The following is a 5,923-nucleotide window of genomic DNA, read 5'->3' as shown; positions in this document are numbered from 1 at the left end:
TTAGCTGAGCAGATTGCACGAGAGTGCATTCCATGTCAACAGGTAAACTCCCATAAAGGAAAACTTGAGGTCGGAAAAAGGCTCAGAGGAGACCGCCCAGGAGCCTATTGGGAGGTCGACTTCACTGAAATACGCCCTGGAAGGTACGGTAACAGGTATCTTCTAGTTTTTATAGATACCTTCTCAGGATGGGTAGAAGCTTTCCCGACGAAGAAGGAGACAGCTAGTGTGGTGGCCAAAAAGATCTTAGAAGAAATTTTCCCCCGATTTGGGGCACCAAACGTAATAGGATCAGATAATGGTCCCGCTTTCATCGCCCAGGTAAGTCAGGGTGTGGCCAAATACCTGGGGACTGATTGGAAATTACATTGTGCCTATAGACCCCAGAGTTCAGGACAGGTAGAGAGAATGAATAGAACCCTAAAAGAGACCCTAACTAAATTGTCCATAGAGACCGGCGGTACAGATTGGACGGTGCTCCTTCCCTTAGCCCTGTTCCGGGCTAGAAATACCCCCTCCCGCTATCACCTTACTCCATTTGAAATACTATACGGGGCCCCACCTCCTCTTTTTACGCCAAGGGAGAAAATAAGTCCTGACTGCCAGAATAACACTGACTTATACGCTAGGCTGTTGGGACTCCAGATGGTCCAAAAGGAGGTGTGGTCCCAGCTGGCAGAGGCTTACCGTGGAGATTCCGTGTACGTCCATCGGCACCGAACCCAGACACTAGAGCCTCGGTGGAAAGGACCATACATCGTCCTGCTCACCACCCCCACGGCTATAAAGGTAGACGGCATCACTGCGTGGATTCACGCTTCACACGTGAAGGACGCGCCAGCATCTGCATCATCTGAATGGCGAGCCCAAAAGACCAGCAACCCGCTCAAGCTCAAGCTCTTGCGATCATCAGACTTATAACTGGTGCATCGGCTCCTAATAAACCTCTTGCGTGTTGCAGCGGCTCTCGACTCTTGGCGGTTCTTGGGCGAGTTGGAATCTCTCGCAGACCGTTTGGGTCTAACAGTAGCAACTCTAAGATTGGCTTCAAAGGTTATAATGGCAGGGAGCTGAGTATGCAAGGGAAAAGGCTGACCAGATTTGCTACAAATAACAAAAAATATTTGCTTGTATAACAGTTGTTGACAAAAAAATAAATAAATAAAATCACAACTTTAAAGTTGAGAGTTATGTTTTATCTGGTGGGAGTTTTTAGGACTTCAAGCCCAGAAGGCATCATCTCAAGTAACCCTGAGAGAAATGCTTCAAGGAGGCAAGGGGAGAGCTACGGTATACAGGAGTTTTGCAACAAAGGGCAGGTAATTGGAAACATCAAAAGATTACTGTTAATTAAGGAAAACCGGACCTATCAATTTAAGGAATTTAGCATTTTTCTATGTATGGGAAGATGCAAGAGTCTGGGTTCACTGAAATCATTCCTTTGATATGTACCTCAGCTATCTGGGGCCAGTAATCCTCTGTTTTCATATCCTGAGTTTCCTCAGGGCTCACGCTAGGGAGTGGCTGCAGTCTGATGGCTGTTAGATGGCAGGTATCCTTTCCTTCCTGAGTTCCCTCAGGGCTTACCAGCTCACCATAGGCTGTGGCTGCAACTGCTGATGACTGTGTCATCCTTTAGTTTACTGATACGGCAGGAAATATTCCATTTCTCACAGTTCAGTATATAAAAGTTTCTATCCAGACCATAATCTCCCTGGGGCATTTATTAAAAATTTTTCATGCTTCAGAGATGAAGAAATCAAGACCTGGAGAGGGTTGGTGGCTTTTCCAAGATAAATGCACCTGGAAGGTGTTAGGGCTAATACAGAAACCCAAAACTCTGGAGGTCAGAATCTTGGTTTATTCTCCTTTTCCATCTATATCTGCTGCCAGGGCTGCAGCCACACTGTCAATACTGCCAACCCCATAGCTGCTCCAAGAAACTCCCTAGTTATGATAATAATCCCTAGTAATCATAATAATTTTCATCATTTGCTTCGTGTTGCTTGTGCACCAGACTATATTCAACACTTTATATAAATTATCCCACCTAATCCTTAAACATTGTATAAAATAAGCATGATCATTATCTCCATTTCTTAAATGAAAACTGAATGAGGAAGTTATGCACTTGCTCAAGATCACAGAACCAAGAGTAAACCTTGGTCTTTTTGATTTCAGGACCCAGGAATGTAAATCTTATTTTCCCAGAGCCAAAAGATCCCCTCAGCCTTCTTCCTGACCCACAAGTTCTAGGATTTCCAACACACCAAGAAGTGTTGCCACTCCCTCTTCAAAGCCTCCCTTTGGGCTTCCTATTGCCTGTAGTTTTAACTTCTGGAAACTAGGGAGAAAATTAAGGAGCAGGCATAGATTTAGAGACCTGAGGTTTCCAGATACTCCCCACAAAAATATATTCCTTTCCTTTATTTTCTCCTTGTGTAGCAAAAATTTTTCTCCTCTTTTTTTTTTTTTTTTTTCGGTACGCGGACCTCTCACTGTTGTGGCCTCTCCCATTGCGGAGCACAGGCTCAGGACGCGCAGGCTCAGCTGCCATGGCTCACCGGCCCAGCCGCTCCGCGGCATGTGGGATCCCCCCGGACCGGGGCACGAACCCGTGTCCCCTACATCAGCAGGCGGACTCTCAATCAGTTCGCCACCAGGGAAGCCCTTTTCTTCTCTTATTTCACCCTTTTGCTACATAACTGTCTGAGGGACCCATGGGCTTAATAAATAGCCCCACCCAAAACAACGTGAAGAACACAACCAGGTAAAAGTGGAGTTGTAGGAAACAAAGTACCACTGGCTTTGAGGAATTCCTAGAAATGGTTTTATTCTTGGTATCTTTAGCACTTATTCCTCTCTATGAACATTTGGTACCCTGTGGCCAGCCCAATCAATTATTCTATTTCAATCTTTCACAAGTGGTTCCAGAGTTTTTCAGAGCTCTTAATGTATCTAATTTCATGGTGTTACCATATACTTGTCTTCCATGCTATCCACGCCTTTTACTAAAATGGCAGAACTCGCTGTAAATCGTAGGATGAACTCTAGTCTCGTGTGGTCTCAATATTTAGAGACTGGATTTTTACTCAGATATAATAGTTTTGTGAAGAGCCAGCTGAGGGGTAAGCAGAAGAGCATAGTGGTCCAGAAGTCAGAGTTTCTGGGTCTAATCTTGTCCCTGTAAATATCTAATTTGGTTCATTCAGAAAATATCTACAGAGGAGTTGTCCCTTGCCAGTTGCTATGTTGATGACTATATGAACCCTCACTTTCCCTTTCTTTCTCTGCAACATTAAATCGTCAGCCTGCAAAATATCTCAGGTTCCTTTCAACTCTTACTTTCCTAGTGCATAGTGGGAAGCTTGTAAGCATGGTAAAACTTTGGTATGTAATCGCTGGTTTAGATGGGGTCTTTATTTATTTGGTGCTGTGAGAAACTGTGGCGGATAGGTTTGGTAAGAGTACTACAGAGATAAGGAAACAGATGGATTTCAGACTTCCCACCCCACCCCTTTCTTCTTATACCTCATTTTCTGTGCCCTCCATCACTGACACATTGGGTCTACCCTAGGGATAGAAGTAGAGTAATAATGATGCCAAAATATTGGCTCCCTATGCACCAATGTCAAACAGAAATACAGAGACAGAGTTTTGGAGGAAAGAGAAAGAGTAGCTGTATTTCTTTGCCAGGCAAAGAGGGAATACAGCAGGCTAGCACCTCCAGAAACTGCGCCCCCTTGGAGAAGAAAGTGAGAAGTTTTTATAATAATGGTTCAAAGAAGGCGTGATCAGCTCGTGGACATTTTTCCGATTGGTTGGTGGTCAGGTAAGTGGGAGTCAGCATCATCAACCTTCTGGTTCTTTTAGACCCAAACGGTCTACGAAGGATTCCAACTCGCCCAAGAACTGCCAAGAGTCGAGAGCCGCTGCAACACGCAAGAGGTTTATTAGGAGCCGATGCACCGGGGTTCCCTGAACCTCACGCAGGAGGCCGATGGGGAACCCCTAAAAGCGGAATCACATACTTTTTATAGGTTTATTTACTCATAGGGCGGGTATATTCTCACAATGATTGGGTAAATGTGGTGACTTTTGAATTCATTGGCTTAGGAACTTTTGTCCCACCTTCTGGCCGTTATAGTTGTCTGTTCATTGTGGCGGTTAGGGCGTATACCTGTTACGGGCAACTGGAAAATTACCCGCTGTCTGGCAAGTCCCCGTCAACTGAAAAACTCCAAGAATTGGTTTCGATAGGGAGAAGGAGTGGCGCACGATAGGGAGAAGAATTGGTTTACGGGAACAAGTGAGGGGGTGGAAAGTCCCTAAAGGCCCCACATTAGGACCTTGCCCCAAATCTGAACTATTGTTTCTCTTGACGCTGTTTCTTTCTTCTTTTATATCCCCTCCCTTCCCTAATTAAAAACTGCTTGAATCTGCCTGCTAGAACTCAGGGAACGTCATGGAGGCTGAATGAAGGCTATTTCCTGTAATCAAAGAAAAGGGGGACACAGAAAGCCTTTCTGCCCAGGAGCCCCACAGGGCACTGCTCAATATGACCCCCCCGTTTTTTGATACTCCCTCAATCTTGAGGAGAACAGGTGTTGGACAAATAAGGGAATAATTTTTTTGGATAGAGACATTAATCATAAACTCAGTTTTAGGGGTAATTGGTTTTAATCCTCATTTTAGTTTTATCTTTCCCCAAATCCTTCAGAGAATGGGGTGGTGACTTCTCTAACTACTTCCTCCTGAGGTAGCGTGTAGTCTTGCCTAAATTTTGGGGAATAGATACTGAATTAGAAATATTTGAGTTTCAAGTCCTGGATCCGTGTCTTACATTATTAAGGTCTCAATCCCTTGTTCCACCATTTTGGTGCAATAGACTCAGTTAGAGGTAAGAGGAGTGATAGCTAGAACTTTAGTAGACTAAATAGATTTCATTTCCTTAGGAATTCAGGAGAGTAAGTCTGAAGCCCAGTCTGGAATCAGCACTTCAGAGAGTCTTATTGTAGCCAGTTGTTTCCAAACCATTCCCTGTACGGGGAAACCCATCCAGGCAATCCTGAAGATCCAGAAATAGGAAGCTGACTACTTATCTAGCAGTTAGAATTACCAAAATAATCAGTATGTGAATCTATATATAGGTAAAATTTATGAGAAAAGATAAGACAACAGAACTTTCATTCCTCTTGTAGGAACAAATAATTGAAGTTTCCCAAAAGGTGAGATGTCTGCTTCTCAGGAGTCTGCTTGCTGGTTGTAGGCAATATTCTTGCCCTGGTGTGATGTACCTACATTTTTACTCCATCCAGTTTTAGAGAGGTGTAAGTAGTAAGAAGAATGTCATAGGATCCCTTCCATTTTTCTTTAAATGTTTGCTCAGGTCATTGCTCTTTTTCACTTTCAGCACCACCCAGTCTCCTGCTTTGATGGGATGCAAGAGAGCTTCTAGGTGAGGGTGAGACCTGTGGAACACAATCTCATACATAGCAGTTAACAACTGACCAATCTGTTGAACATACTGTTTGATTTTCCTTTTTCCTTCTGTGTTAGAAATGTTTCTCTTTCCTTACTCTTAGGAGCTAAGAATGGTCTCCTGTACATAATTTCATAAGGACTCAATCCTAGCCTGCTTTTAGAAGCCATCAGTATATGGAGGAGAGCAATTGGCAAGACCTTGTCCCATTTTGGGTGAGTTTTCTAGCATAGCTTGGTAAGAGTTTTCTTAATAATGTCCTTAAAAGAGTTTTTGTCACTTCCGATGCTTTTTCTGTTCTGACTGGAAAGGCCTCTATTCAATCTTGATCTAGGCATAATCCTCTTAAATCTTTAGCAAAATTTCATTGAAGAGGGTAAGAGAATATTTAAATCCTTGTGGCATAGCTCAGAGAATTCAAATTTGCAAAAATACGGAATG

The sequence above is a fragment of the Neophocaena asiaeorientalis genome, unplaced genomic scaffold, assembly GCF_003031525.2.
Source record: "Neophocaena asiaeorientalis asiaeorientalis breed wild unplaced genomic scaffold, Neophocaena_asiaeorientalis_V1.1 scaffold311, whole genome shotgun sequence".
In the NCBI taxonomy this organism is placed as follows: Eukaryota; Metazoa; Chordata; class Mammalia; order Artiodactyla; family Phocoenidae; genus Neophocaena; species Neophocaena asiaeorientalis.
Note: the sequence above shows the minus strand (reverse complement) of the source record.